Source organism: Diceros bicornis, chromosome 8 (assembly GCF_020826845.1).
Source record: "Diceros bicornis minor isolate mBicDic1 chromosome 8, mDicBic1.mat.cur, whole genome shotgun sequence".
Lineage (NCBI taxonomy): Eukaryota > Metazoa > Chordata > Mammalia > Perissodactyla > Rhinocerotidae > Diceros > Diceros bicornis.
Genome location: NC_080747.1, coordinates 86,092,546 through 86,108,686, shown reverse-complemented (window position 1 = coordinate 86,108,686; position 16,141 = coordinate 86,092,546). Strand labels below are relative to the sequence as shown.

At 37.3% G+C, this 16,141-nt stretch overlaps 1 protein-coding gene and 1 long non-coding RNA gene across 3 annotated transcripts in view; both read right to left on the bottom strand.

Annotated features, from left to right (window-relative positions):
* Nucleotides 1-16,141, bottom strand: part of LOC131409835 (ral-GDS-related protein-like) — a 272,278-nt gene that overhangs the window by 198,812 nt on the left and 57,325 nt on the right. The window lies entirely within an intron of this gene.
* On the bottom strand, nt 6,988-12,183 carry LOC131409842 (uncharacterized). The gene is made up of 2 exons (XR_009221041.1): nt 11,578-12,183; nt 6,988-9,017 (listed from the first exon to the last, which is right to left on the bottom strand). It is a non-coding gene; the product is annotated as an uncharacterized LOC131409842 (long non-coding RNA).

Genomic DNA, 16,141 nt, shown 5'->3' with positions numbered 1-16,141 from the left:
AGGTAACTAGAATGAAATTTGATCTTTAAAACTCTAGCTTTGTGTAAGAATTGATAATATCAAGCAGTTGAAAGTTGGGTCTCTCCACATTATGATATTTATTAATTGTGACTAGCCACATCTGTTACAAAGCGCTGAATAATAAAAAGAAATTAAACAATATCAGCACTCTCTTACCCCACATGTACAGTTTATATGCAAATAAACTCTCAAAGGTCAGAAAAATGCGTATGATTTCAGCTAACTGGTAAAATACTATCTCATTCCAGTTTTAACTTCATTTGAAATTGATTTAAAAAACTCTTCTCTTAGGATCCTGCTCTGATCAGTGCCCCCTGGTCCCCTCAATGTCTCATTTGGTTGCAAACCTATCTGAGGAATTGAATATTCTTTTCCATTTGTTCTCTTGAAGGTATCTGTGATAGTGCTTTTTATACAATTTATTATTATTTTCAGAAACATCTTGGGCCAGCCTCGTGGCTTAACGCCAAAGTGTGCAAGCTCAGCTACTGGCAGTCCGGGTTCGGATCCCGGGTGCGCACTGACGTACCGCTTCTCTGGCCATGCTGAGGCCAAGTCCCACATACAGCACCTAGAAGGATGTGCAACTATGACATACAACTATCTACTGGAGCTTTGGGGAGAAAAAAAGGAGGAGGATTGGCAATAGATGTTAGCTCAGAGACGGTATTCCTCAGCAAAAGAAAAAGAGGAGGATTAGCATGGATGTTAGCTGAGAGCTGATCTTGCTCACACACACAAAAAAAGAAACTATTTAGGAACAAATCAAGGAAACAGATGTGAGGAATGTGGGTTCGCCTAGTTGATGGTGCTTGAGGGATTCCTCACGTGAGTCTCGGCATAGAAAAGTTTAAAGAGTAAAGCAGCATTGGTCAGATCACAAGTGTGGGGTGAACATAATTCTGAAGGAATAATGATGGAGACATAAAAACAAGAAGCCACTTGAATTGCATTGGAAGATATTAGACACATCAAAGGGCTGGAAAAAAACCTTGTTTAATGTAAGTTCTTTCTAAACTCTAAGGCAAAAAGTAATATGAATTTACATGGTAATTATAAACCACAAAACATCAATTCACAAGACAAGTAAACAACTACAGTAGAAACCAGAATAAGAAAAATAGAGGTTAAAGGAGAGATGGAGAGAGATGATTGGGGTCAGAAAACATGGCTGAGTCATCCTTGAAGTCTCCCTCAGACTCTGATCATTCTTAGTGCTCAGTAAACACTTTGAGCCCATGAGCCTGGGGAGGGGCCAAGTGAGAGGTGGTTGGGAGGGGAGACAATGCATGGATACCCTTGTGGAGGCACTGACATTGAAAATCAGTGACATTTTGCCAAGGTGTTTACCATAATATATTAAGGATTATTCTGGAAAGTTAAGGATTTTTCTGGAATGTATATTTTCATTTTATGGAAACTCCAACTAGCCCAGAGAATGATTTAAACATTTCAGCTTTAGAAATAAAGAGAGGGGCCAGCCCTGTGGCACAGCGGGTAAGTGCACGCGCTCCGCTGCAGCGATCCCAGGTTCACATGATCAGATCCTGGCGCGCATTGATGCACCGCTTGTCAAGCCATGCTGTGGTAACATCCAATATAAAGTAGAGGAAGATGGGCACAGATGTTAACCCAGGGCCAATCTTCCTCAGCAAAAAGAGGAAGATTGGCATTGGAAGTTAGCTCAGGGCTGATCTTCCTCACAAAAAAAAAAAGAAACGGAAATAATGAGAAAATTTTCTGTCAGTTTTAAGAATGAAAACCAGTTAGCATCTGGAAAACAGTTGCAATTTGAGATGAGAATGTGGAGAAAAATTAGATGTCACACGTTGTTTTTGCTTTTCTCTAGGGTAGTAAGGCTTGCAGGGGGAATGAAGTTCCATCTTTGCTCTATTGAGTTTGAGAAGGTGTAAAATTCATTTGTTCTGGGCAACACTGTTGACCTGTGGAGAAAGACAGATTGTTCAAGCAGCTGATCTAAAGGAATAACTGAGCTCATAAAAGTTTTTAGCTAATAAAGGGTGCTTCTTTATTGAACTTTACTGGACATCTATTGACCTATATATGCAAAGTATTTGTGGTAGGTATTGAGGGAAATACAAAGAATTGTAAGGTTCTAAGCTCCTCCACGTACATGAAATGGTTTGCAAGATGTAATTAGATTCTACCAAGGTATTAGTGTATGTTGTATTATAGAACTTAAAAAAATGGGAATGTTATCCAGAAATTGTAATTAAGGACAGCTTCTTAGGAGAGGTGAACTAGATCAAGTCCTCAAAGGGACCACTGTTGGGCAGGTGGAGGGAAGAAAGAGTGAGGATTTCAGATGGGGGAAGAGGGGAAATGTACAGGCATAGAAAGAAACATGGCATTTGGGCATGGGGGTGGGGAGGCCATGACAGGCACAGTCTTCCTGTGACTGAGAGGCAGCTCAGTTTCCTCCTCCAGGAGCCCAGCACTGCTTCACATCTCCTGGCCTCCTCCACCTGCAGACCCCCCCGCCTAAGCCAAGGCCTATCTTAGCTGGATCGCTGCCTAATCTCCCAACAGGACCCTTTACTTCCAGTCTTAATTTCTTCTAATCTTTCCTCCACAATGCCTCCAGAGTTACCTTCAAGAATCCAAATTTGTTTAAATGTGACATCTGCTTATACTCTTTCAATGACTGCTCAGAGAATCTGAGAGATCATTCAGATTCCTGAGCTGGCTTTCTATTGCTGTCCTCATCTTTAGCCTCATCACACACTGTTTCCTACATGTTTGCTTTGTTCCAGCCTTAAAAATACACCAATTTTGTGAAAGCTTTAGCATCCTTTATATCTGTATTTTTATATGTGTTTCTTCTGTCCTCCTACCCACTTTTTTGATCAACTTAATTCCTATTTCTTAACCTAAACTCATGTCAAATGTTCCTTCCTCTTGGACACTTTTCCTGAGAGGTCTCCATCTAGAGACCCCTTTTGATGTCCCCACTCTGGGCCCCTGTACTTATCTACTTTTCCATAACGGTTGTTTTATTCATGTCTCATAGACAGTGAGCTTCTTCAAGCGGAGACTATCCTACTTCTTGATGAATAAATGGCGAGCAATAGGATATATTGGAGCACATGAGGAAGCCACTTAGTGTAAAACTAATTGGGCCTGACCTTGTTTTTTTTTTTTTTTCCCCAAAAGGGGCCTGTAGCCTCTGTTCATCCATTGTATATCTGCTTTAAACAATTAACATGTCCCAAAGACAAAAGCAAAGCCCTTAAGATGTAAATGCAACTTTCCCCACATTGGTATTTCCTTAAGGATAAGCATTTCTCCCTAGGCTAGGATTTGATTGCTGTGCTCATCCTGTGATGACCCAACTCGAGACAACAGCCACGCCCATAGAGACAGCAGACTTGATACCCACTGTGTCCATCAATTGACATGCCGAGAGGTCAATGTCATGACTGCTGTAAAAGGGACATTGCAATCACATGTGATACGTGCTCTTTGATGGTATATAACCACTCTGTACACCCCACTTCTTTGGAGTGCTCCATTTCTTTGTGAAAGGACTCTCCTGGGCTATATGACCCTCTAAGTTTGGCTCATCATAAACTCAACCCAATTTTGATTTATAGATTGGTTATGGATTATATGCATTGACATTCTATTTGTCCCTCCAGTATCTAAACACAGTACCTGACACCTTTGGGTCACTCAGAAAATGTTTGATGAGTGAATATGTGGGAGACAACACTGGCTGGAGCAGAAGGGGCTTTTCAGGGAGTGGTAGAAAATACGCTCACATTCCTACCATAGTGGTTGAGGCTGTGGGCTTTGGACCAGTTTGTCTGGGTACCAATCCCAGTTATTCCACTTTTAACTGGGGAACCTGTGCAAAGTATTTACTCTCTGAGCCTTAGTTTCCTCATCTATAAAATGCGGCTAATGATTACTCCTGTCTCATAGGGTTTTAGTGAGATTTAAATGCATTAACTTATGTAAAGTACTTAGAAGAGCTGCTGGCACATAGTAGGCACTTAAATGTTAGCTGTTATGTTATCATTATTGCTCTTATATCTGAGCAATACTCTGGTTTTGAAAAGATGCTTTCATAATATAGTTGATCCTCATTATTTGTGGATTCCGTGTTTGCACACTTGTCCACTAGCTAAAATGTACTGGCAGCCTCCGAATAAACACTCACAGGGCTTTCATGTCCATTTGCAGATATGCACAAAGTGGTGAAAAATTTATTCACTGGATGAGCACGTTCCCAGCGGAGGGGAACCAGGTGACGCTCTGCCCTAGTTTCAGCTCATACTGTAAACAAGTGTCCTTCTTGCAGTCTATTTAGTGCCTCATTTCTTATCTTTTGTGCTTTGTGTTGGTGACTTTGCTATTTAATGTGTCCCCCATGTGTAGTGCTGCAATGTTGCCTGGTGTTCCTCAGGGCAAGAGGCTTAGCCTTTACAGAGAAAGTATGTGTGTTCAACAAGCTTCTTTCAGACACGAGGTACAGTGCTGTTGGTGTGAGTTCAATGTTAATATATCACCAATTATCTTAAATAAGGTGACTTTAAAGAGAAACACACAGAAAATAAGGTTATGTATTGATCAGTCGAAGAAAATGTAACTAAGGCTTGCAGCAACCTAACCCTGCATTTCCTGTAGTAGCAGTGGTTCATATTCACCAATTCAGTGTTCACGGTGACTTTATAGAATGTCACACTGTGCATAACAAGAACTGACTGTATCTTATGTAATCTTCACATACTCCTTTATAGTAGGCAGGGTAAGGATCAGGGTGTCCACATTCTACAGGCTATTACAGACCTTATGAGCAAAGTAGAGAATTTAAAATGTCTTGTGCTCAGCATAAGAGCCATGAGATTTTGAGCAAGGAAGATCTATGATGAACTGATGTTTAAGGAACAGTTACCTGGCAAGAGAATGTAGTTTTGAGAGGAAGAGGGAGAACTGAGCCGGAAAGGAGGACCAGCTGTTAAAGTCTCCAAGTATTCCCATTGTTAGGTGAGGAGATTCGGAGCTAAGGTGCTGATGTGATAAAGGAAAAGTAGCAGCCAAAGGATGAAATAATGGATTTGGTAACAATATATAGGGTGTAAGTTAGGCTGTGGTTCTCAAAGTGGGGTCCGTGGACCAGCAGCATCAGCATCACCTGGGAACTGGGTTTAAATGCAAATTCTCAGGTGCTGCTGCAGATCCGCAGAACTGGAAACTCTGGGGTGGGGCCTGGCAATCTGGGTTTCAACAAGGCCTCCAGGTGCTTCTGGTGCCCATCAAGTTTAAGAGCCAATGAATTAGAAAATGATTCAAACACGTCACCGTGCCCCGGTAAGCTGCATGGCAGGGACGTGGTATTTGTTTAGAGGATAAGATGCATTTTAAATTTTAGGCAAAAGTAGTTCAGTGTCTGTTTCACCGTAAGGATTCCAGAGATGCCATTTTAGCTCTCTGCGTTTAAGCTCTTTTTTCCACAATAAGTTCTCTTTTAGAGACCCTTTGATAACTTATTTACCACTTAGCACATATTCTGAGAGTCCCTTCTTTCTTGTAATCCCGTTTCAGACGTGAAAATATATTTTATTTTTGTGCACAATCTCCTTTATTTAAAATCTGGATGTCTCTTCCTATAGGATCATGTATTGCACGTGCAAACTTACTGTAAATGTGGAATGCCATTGGTTTGATCCAAAACCTTAGAATGTTTTAGAATTTAGAACCTGATGAATAGAGAATGTATAAGCTTCTGTGTAGGACTCATATTTTTCAGATGTCTAGAGGTATCCCAACTTGCCAGTAATGTGGCCTTAGATTTAGCAGAACTTGAAAATCTGAATATAGTAGAAAATGAATTACGTCTCTCATATTAACATTTACAAAATAAATGATCACAATGTTAACTTACCAATAAGCACTCTCTATATTTTAGGCTCTGAAAGTATCTTGCTTACATAATAAACATGATAAAGTTTCAAAGATGAGCCAATTAACTTTTCAGCAAAAGCTTTACTTGAGTGTATCTTGGCTTCCTTTTTGATAGTTTTAGCCTTAATGTTACAATATTGTTTTCTTTTTCTGGGAATCAGATAATCTTGTATTTGGTGAACATTTTAATTTTTAATGGCCACTTGTATTTTGTGATATGCAGGTGTTCAAACAATCTATAAGAACTAACCATTACTACCCACATATAGGATTATACAGGAATGGAGGAGTTTTGGCTGACTTGTATATAATGGCAGACTCTACCACTTACAATAATTTAGGGATTTGAAGCAGTATTTTTAAATACAAATAATCTCAAAATCAGTAATATATAAAGTATATTACTTACTGTGTTAACTAATCAAAATAGTTAAACTTGTTATTTTTCCTCCATTTATAAGGATGCACCCATTATACAGATTCTGTATAAATTGCAAAGATCACTTTTTTCCTTTTCAAAATTTATTTATTTTAATTTTTATAGTGAGAATCTTAGTGTTGGGTAAACTGCTGCACAATTACTGGAAATGCTGAGAGTCTTTTGGAAAAGTGTAGAAGTCGAAAGAGAATGTAAAGTACATTTCTCCAATGTCAAGTCCTTTGAGCCTCTGTCTAGTTGTACCTTGAAGAGATGGAAGATTAAGTACCAGCAAAGGACACAAGAGAAGAGGCTGCCAACTTGAGAGCTTCCCACTGACCACAGAATGCCTGGCAGATGCTTGGAGATGTCGGGGGAAGAGGGAGAATCTCTCTCTGCCCTTTCCCTTAAGGTTCTTCTGGCTGGCCAAATAATCAACAAGACAGGTTAGCAGGAGAAAATAATACCAAGTTTAATAACATGTATACATGGGAGAAAGCAGGGACACTGCGTTTCTCAACACAATAGCAGAAATTCTCATCTTAAATACCATTTTCAGCCAATAACAAAGGAGGATTTTGGGGGTGGGGGGAGTCAGTTACAGGAGATTACCACTAAAGCACAATAAACAAGAGTAAGGTTTATTATGTAGCTCAAGGCCTCACCTTCCACATTGATAAGTCACTAGAAATGAGCTCATCCCCCTCTCTTCCCAATACAGAGAGGGAGATACCTTTACAAATGGAGACTTCCCTTGTAAATGATTGTCTGGCAACTCCTTGCAGGGCCATCCAAAGAATGTGGCCAGAGAGACAGAACTCCTGATAAGATGGGCTTGTTGGTGCCTTTTCTATTGTAACCTCTATCCTACATTATCTTTATAGCAGTCATGATAGATCTGTTCTAGGAAGGAGCCACCATGTCAAATTCTTTAGGCAGTTAGTGGGGGAGGTCAAATGTCCCTAGAGAAAACAACCAAGGTAAAGAGATAGATTTCAGGGTGGCCAAACCTTGATCTCCCACAGTCCTGCCTTTGAAACTAAAAGTTTCACAGTCCTTTTGAAACTTAAAGAAGTTTCATAGTCCAGAAGCTGAGTTGGTAGATTGTTTCATCTCACTGAACACATTTCTTAGTCCTGATAATAGATCAGTTCAATTAAGTTCATTTTGGAAGGTGGTGATGCAGGTGGGCTCTCAAGGTTACGCCTATATTATGGAAGCAAGCAATCAAGTATTTAATAGAAGCATTTCTATGGAAACAAAAGAAAAATAAGGTTAATGGTTAGAGCAAGTCATAAAACAGTTTTTGAGTTTAGAGGACAGCCAGTGAAGAAGAATTTCAGATGTCAGCGTCAAAGCATCTTTTGCAGTTTAAAATGTCTCCGATGATGTCATCAAGTAATCTCTTAAGTTTGTATCAAGTCCATCAGCTTCAGTTTGTAAGGCTTCAGGAAAAAGGGCAGGTTCAGTTTTCAGTGATTTCAAATGAAAATGATGGAAAAAATCAAAAACGTTAGTTTGGACATCTGTAGCCAGATATTTTAGGAGACTAGAAGAAATCAGGATCCAGTCCAGTCAACAGATATAAAACAAAAACCTCAAAAGACAATTAACGAAACTAGGATCTAATATCCGCAAATGTATACTATAGTTTTTACTGAAACATAATTTTTTTCTCAAAAATCACCCTCATTTTTATCAAAGATAGCCAAATTAAAACTAACTAGTTTGCAAAATAAGTCTAGTTTCAATAGAGTTGGCCCAATTATTTCCATAAGTACAGCAAGAATAGCAATTGACCACATAGGCTCTTTTAAATCTGCTTTGCTGGAACTTTTGTAAGGAATCTCACATTGAACTTCAAAAGCCTCTCAAGGCCAGGAAAGCCAAACCAAGGATTTTGTCATCAGACTTTGCCTGCAATACCTACAGATTTGGGTGAATTCCTCTCTTCCAAGGTTCCCCCCAAATATTTCAACGTTCCTTGTACCTGCCAGACAAGTGACATTCTTTACTTATCCTGGTAAGTGCTACTTGGAACATAAGGTACCAGGCCAATATTTCCAAGTGTCTTTATTCCATAAAGTCCAATCTTCATTCCTCAAAAGCTATATGGTTATATCGCAAATATGATGTTCCAGTCACAACCTTGGTAATATAACAAGTGTTTCCAATTGTGTCCTGTTATAAGGAGAACAGATTCTTATTGAACTTATGCAAATAACCATATTGCCATGAAAACAACAATACTCACTTACTAAGAGTTTCCAAATCCTGGAGGGATCAGGTAGAGAGAAAAAGATAAATATTTCCATTTTACTTACAAAAATATCATTTACCAAATTGTTATAATTCATAGCTAGCTCAGGAGAAACAAGAAAAAGTTTTCCTTAAATCTGAAAAAAACAAAACATTAAAAATTCAGCAATACTTCAAATGAAAAATCATAAAAATTATAAGCATCCTTATCAGTTTATTCAGTCCCGTATAATCCATTCTTGATCTCAATCTTTTTGTTAGCAGCTTCATGAAGTTATCAGTCTCTCCATCAGATGTCTGTAATTTCTTACCAAGTTTAGTTTTATGATCAGAAAGTTTATCAGAAGCCTGTACTTCAGTGTAAATGTCAGAGTCCTTTCCATGAATTTTTCTGAAGTTAAAACATATTTTGCAAAAACATTAGAGGAAAGAAATGAGTCTGTAAACAACAAGACCTCAAAATGGCAACTGACAAAGAAATTTGGTTAATTTTGTGACATACAACACTTTAAAATAATAATAACCAGAATTATGACTGATAATCAGGACAGATCAGAATTTCAGTAATGTTATACAATTTTAAAACACCTATATCAATAACATTTGCCCACATAATACCACCTAAGAAGGTTTTATCTTCACTTATCTGACAATGTTTTCTATGTAATTTAACATACTGAATAAGCCTAATAAGTTTAGTATCTTCCTCCTTATAGGAAGAGAGCAAATTTCTTTGAGAAATTTCAGAGCCCTTTGAAAATTCTCAAAGAAAAAAAGACTTATTTTAAGATATGAATTTTGGTGGAGCTTGTCAAAAATATAAACAATCAAAGCAAACAGAACATTAACAGTCCAAAAAGCCTTAATAGCGAGACCTCAGTCTTTTGAACGTAGGAAATTATTTTAACAGGTTTTTTTTTTTTTTTAGGTAGACTTACTCAAAGGTAAAGAAAAATCTTTTATAACCTCTTTATCAAGTTTAAGCAAATTATCTCTTTTTACGAGAAATTTCAATTTTGCACCAGCTTACTTCTGCTATTAAAACTCATTTACTTAATTAAATTCATTTCAATCTTAGCCAACTTGACCATACAAAAACTCCTTTTCCAGAATTCCTCTTCCACAAACCTTCTATAACTTTCTTTTTACATCTAGAATTTGTCCCATGTCTTTCTTTTCCTTTCTAGTACTTGAGGACAAATTTATCTTTCTTAACCAAACAAAATATTTCCATTCTTTGCACCTTCTTTATACATCTTACTTTCCTTGTACACAGACATATTTTTCTTAATATTTAGTAGCTTCAATCACATATATTAATTAGAAATTTTAACCTTTAGAAACCTTAATTTGTAAGTAAAAACTAAACAATTATAAACTTTTTTTTACATTAGTATCTTGTGGATTGGAAAATTTATAAACACTTCATAACTTCTAGAAACATGTTACTTTATAGTACAATCTTTTAATAAAATACATGTTTACCAATAGACCCAAAACACCTTTTAGTTTTCCTGTAATGAAAAGCCAAAAGTAGACAAACGTACATTTAGCAATCAATGTCTAATATCTTATCTTATTTGGAAATGATGATACTCAGAGAATTTTTTATCATAAATTTTAGCAAAACTCTAAAAGTCACCAAAAAGAGTTTGGAAGCTGTAACCACCACAACACATAATTATTGTTATAGTTCATCCAACATTTATCTTTTTCACAACTATTTACTTGTTCCCAATAATTATTTAGATTGCCTATAAGACTTCATAAGACTTCAGATAAAATTAGCCATCATTTAAATTACTATTTTTGTTAACCAGTTCTGTAATAGAAATAACATCAGTTTTTTCCTACAAAATTTCATGCAAATTTTATCACCTCTTATACCTTTAAACATAGTTATCATTAAGATTTTTATCAATAGGTCTTGGTCTTCTAATTTTGGACAATGGAAGCATTCCCAGTCAGACATTTTAAAACATACTCAGGCAAAGTTGATGTAACCTCTATATAAAATTAGCTCAAACATTCCAACCTTTATAATCTTATCAACACTTACACTTTTACATGTTCTCAATTCAATTGTAACCTGAGTCAAGGTCTTAAGGCTAGTCAAATTTTTCCCTTCTTTTTTTTTTTGGCCTTTTCTTAGGTACCAAATAACTAATTATGTGAGAGCTCTCAAAACATTTTTTTTCCCCCAATTTAGAAGTTTTTCCAATTCAAAGGATCCGTCGTCTGGCCATTGACTAGTAGGATCTTCATTTGTATATTTATTCCAATAGTGACTCGAACAATAAGCCTTTTTAAGGAAAGAACCGGAGGTAACTTTCCATGCTTAGAATAAATCTACCATGGACGCAAAGAGGCGTCCCTGGTGAGGGCGCAAATGATGTAGCCCCCGTGATCCACAGAATTCACTCCCAAAGATATTCAGAGAAAGTAAAGACCTTCGTTGCACAGGCGGTAAGGATGGTGTCTCCGGTCTCCCACAATAGTGTGGGACGCCTCCAGTCACAGACCCGCTAATCTGTGACACCAGGCAGGCGATACTGGAATGGGATTTTTCCAGCACTAACAAGCAACGAAGGTAAAGACGACAAAAGCCCTTATGGACTGGGCCCTTTATGACAAATTCCCCTGAGAGCTTGGCACAGCCGGACAAAGAGACAGTTCGGAACCCCAGTCTACTCGACTGGCCACCGAGGTGCACCCCGGTAAATGCACCTTCCGTATGGTGGAGACCAAGGAGAAGATTCTCACTGGTCACAAAGCCAAGTTTTCTCAGGACGCAGAACAAGACAGAGATTACTCTGGGAGGAAAAGGGATCAAGATCAAAACCAAGAGTACTCTACCAAATTTAAACCAAGAGTCACTAAAAGCCCAAGAAACTAGTTTCCCAAATATTTTCTCCTGCCAATCTAAATTTAGAAAGAGAAAAAATTCTCACCATTTCCTTCCGCCGGACTCCGCAGATAGAGATTCCGGGAGGCTGACATGGTAAGAAGTCTTACCTTTTGCCAGCTTTTGTCAGGCGTTCCCGTATCTCACCATCTGCAGTGGTCCAGGGAGAAGGCAGGTCTTCCAGCCAGAGAAGGCAACTTGTCAGCCAGTGTGGCTCCTGGCGACTACGCCAAAACTGTCGGGGGAAGAGGGAGAATCTCTCTCTGCCCTTTCTCTTAAGGTTCTTCTGGCTGGCCAAATAATCAACAAGACAGGTTAGCAGGAGAAAATAATGCCAAGGTTAATAACATGTATACATGGGAGAAAGCAGGGACACTGCGTTTCTCAACACAATAGCAGAAATTCTCGTCTTAAATACCATTTTCAGCCAATGACAAAGGAAGATTTTGGGGGTGGGGGGAGTCAGTTACAGGAAATTACCACTAAAGCACAGTAAACAAGAGTAAGGTTTATTATGTAGCTCAAGGCCTCACCTTCCACATTGATAAGTCACTAGAAATGAGCTCATCCCCCTCTCTTCCCAATACAGAGAGGGAGATACCTTTACAAATGGAGACTTCCCTTGTAAATGATTGTCTGGCAACTCCTTGCAGGGCCAAAGAATGTGGCCAGAGAGACAGAACTCCCAATAAGATGGGCTTGTTGGTGCCTTTTCTATTGTAACCTCTATCCTACATTATCTTTATAGCAGTCATGATAGATCTGTTCTAGGAAGGAGCCACCATGTCAAATTCTTTAGGCAGTTAGTGGGGGAGGTCAAATGTCCCTAGAGAAAACAACCAAGGTAAAGAGATAGATTTCAGGGTGGCCAAATCTTGATCTCCCACAGAGATTAAATCTGGGCTTTGTCTATGGGTGGACCCTGAAAGGAGGATTTTGCTTAAATGACCAGAGAATACACAACCATTTTTCTTGATAATAAGTAATACTTACCATGTAAATTTCTTCATAAATCTCTGAATAAAATAAAAATATATAACCCATATAGATATAAACTCTTACTGACAAACCCCACAGCCTTCTCTAGAGAGCCCAACAGAAAATGTCTCAGCTGACTGTGAATTGGTCTTCTGTAAAAGCCAGCCAGCCCTTCACTGATAGCCCTGGATAAGGAAGGGCAGATAAAATTCTTTGAAGATGTTTAGCTGAATTCAGAAGCAAAAATCCTACCTCCAGTTGGCTCCTCTGTGAGAATGGATGGCCAGCCTTATTTCACAGGCTGGGCAGCTGAGGTTTCAGATGAGCTTATTTGCCCTGTTCCCCGGGGATGCAAAAGGAGGAATGTGACATTCATTCAGGGCTGAGATTTTGCAGGTAAAGATAGGGTTGTCGGGATAGAGGGAGACTCTCCCTCTGCCCTTTTCCTTAAGGTTCTTATGGCTGGCCAAATAATTAACAAGATATGTTAGAAGGATAAAATAATACCAAGTTTAATAACATGTATGCATGAGAGAAAGCAAGGACACTGCGTTTCTCAACACAATAGCAGAATTCTCATCTTAAATATCATGTTCAGCCAATGACAAAGGAAGATGTTGGGGGTGGGGGGAGTCAGTTACAGGAGATTACCACTAAAGCACAGTAAACAAGAGTGAGGTTATTATGCAGATTTAAGGCCTCACCTTTTACATTGATAAGTTTCTAGAAATGAGGTCATTCCCCCTCTTCCCAATTCAGAGAGGCAGATACCTTTACAAATGGAGATTTCTCTTATAAATGTAAATGTCTGTCTGGCAACTCCTTGCAGGGCCATCCAAAGAATATGGTCAGAGACAGAACTTCTGATAAGATAGGCTTGTTGGTGTCTTTTCTATTGTAACATCTATTGTACATTATATTTACAGCCATCATGATAATAACTCCTTCCTGAAACAGATGTTTTGTTTTAAATTCTTTAGGCAGTTAGTGGGGGAGGTCAAATGCCCTCAGAGAAAACAACCAACGTAAAGAGATAGATTTCAGGGCGGCCAAATCTTCATCTTCCACCGGGTCATAGAAGGGAATAAAGATTTCAGCAAATTGGTTTTTTGTTCTCTACAGTGGAAGTAATTTAAGAAGATAGTCTCTCACTCCAACTTCTCTTCCCTGTTCTCTATCTGTAATATCGTTGTAAAAATTCTCTCTACAAAAATTTCAGTCTTTTTTCTTTGCAGTCTATTATCATCTTTACGAATTCTTTGACTTCACCACCTTCTTGGCACTACAGCGCTAGCCATTGAGATATTATTATAGATTCAGTTTTGCAATTTCATCCTCTTATCTCTATTTCCTCTGCCATTTCTTAGTTTTAGTTCTTATTGTATCTTATGTTTGAAAACATTTCAAGCTTACAGAGTATATCAGTTCGTTATCTTCTCAACTTTTTATTATCTAAGTGCCCTCAAATATCACTTTTTTAAAAAAAGAAGTGAAATAGATAATAGAACAATATATTGTAATAAATTGACCACTTATAAAATTAAGTTCAACCTGCAATCCCTCCCCACTTAACAGCGACCATCTTTTATAACTCACCATGCTTTAGTTTGGGCAGGGTCAGTTTATCAATGATTTCTGGATGTTTTAAACCACATGAGACAAATACAGTGTAAGGTAAAATTGTTACTCTTGCAGAAGTTGTAGAATATCCTGATGGTTATGGAAGTTGGTGGCGGAGAACCTGAATCATATGAAAAGTAGTTGATTAATTAGCACCTGACAGAATTTGTTAATTGGGTAAGGACAATAATAAGACATAAATGTTGAAACGATAACTTTGCATATCAGAGTATTGTCAAAGGCCACTGGGGAAATTCATAATATTCTCAAATAGCACAAAAAATGACCACTTTTTCATAAAAGATGTCATACATGATGGCACCATATACTTCTGTCAGAAAATTTGCAATGAAGGAAATTAAGACGAGTCATTTTAATTTTAACGATTTGTTTCTGCTTACTATTAGGTTAAAAAACCCTTTTAGAAATAAAGTGATAAGGGATGTACTTGCTTAATTTTTATTTTTTTTTTAAGAAAAAGTCTTTTTCACATTTTAAAAAAATATTTATTTGTATTTATTTTATGCTGAATTTATTTGTGCGCCCAAAGCCTTTTTTTAATTAACTACCACCAATTCTTTTCAAACTCTTTCAAAAAGTTGAAGAGGAGAGAATACTTCTAAAGTCATCCTATGGAGTTAGCACTACCCTGATATGAAAGCCAAAGACACTAAGAGAAAAGAAAACTACAAGTCAGTATCTTTGATGAATATTGATACAAAAATCCTCAATAAAATAATAACTAACCAGATTCAGCAGCATATTAAAAGGATTATACATCATTTTTAAGTGGGATTTATTTCTGGAATACAAGGATGTTTCAATATATGAAAATGAATCAATGTAATAAAGCACATTAACAGAATGAGGGAAAAAAACACAGGATCATCTCAATGGATGCAGAAAAAGACTTGACAAAACTAAACATGTTTTCATGTTAAAAACACTAGAAAACTCTCAGAGTAAAAGGAAGCTACTTCAACATAATAAAAGCCAGATATAGAAATACACAGAGAACATCGTATTCAAGGGAGAAAGACTGAAAGCTTTTCTTCTAAGATCAGGAAAAAGGCAAGAATGCCCACTGTCACCATTTCTATTCAACATGGTATTAGATGTTCTAGCCAAAGCAATTAGGCAAGAAAAAGAAAGCAATAGCATCCAAATTGGAAAGGAAGAAGTAATATTATATTTGTTTACAAATAATATCTTATATGTTGAAACCCCTAAAAATTCCACAAAAAAATTTTTAGAACTGATAAATTCTGCAGAGTAGTTGAACACAAAATCAACATGAAAAAATTAGTTGTTCTTCTATACATTAATAATAAGTAATCTGAAAAGAAATTTAAAAACTTTACATTTTTATTTACAATATCATCAAAAAGAGAAAAATACTTAAGAATCAACTTGCTCAAGGAGGTAAAAATTCCAATGATTTTTTTGCACAAATAGAAAAATCTATCCTAAAATTCATATGGACTCTCAAGGGACCCTAAATAGCCAAAAGAATGTAGAAAAAGAAGAACAATTTAGAGAAGTCACACTTCCTGATTTCAAAACTTACTACAAAGTAATCAAAACAGTGTGGTACTGGCATAAATACACACAATATACTAATGAAATAGTATAGAGAGCCCAGAAATAAACCTTTGCATATACGGTCAAATGATTTTTGACAAGGGTGCAAAGACCATTCATTGGAGAAAGGATAAGATTTTCAACAAATAGTGATGGGAAAACTAGATGACCACATGCAAAAGAATGAGACTGGACCCTTACCTTACACCATATACAAAAATTAACTCAAAATGGATCAAAGATCTAATATTAGAGCTGAAGCTATAAAATCCTTAGAAGAAAACACAGGGTAAAAGCTGCATGTCATTGGGTCCAAATGCCATTGCCAACAATGATTTCTTTAATATGACACCAAAGACATAAGCAACAAAAAAAACAACAAATTGGACTTCATCAAAATGCAAAAGTTTTCTGTATCACAAGATACTATC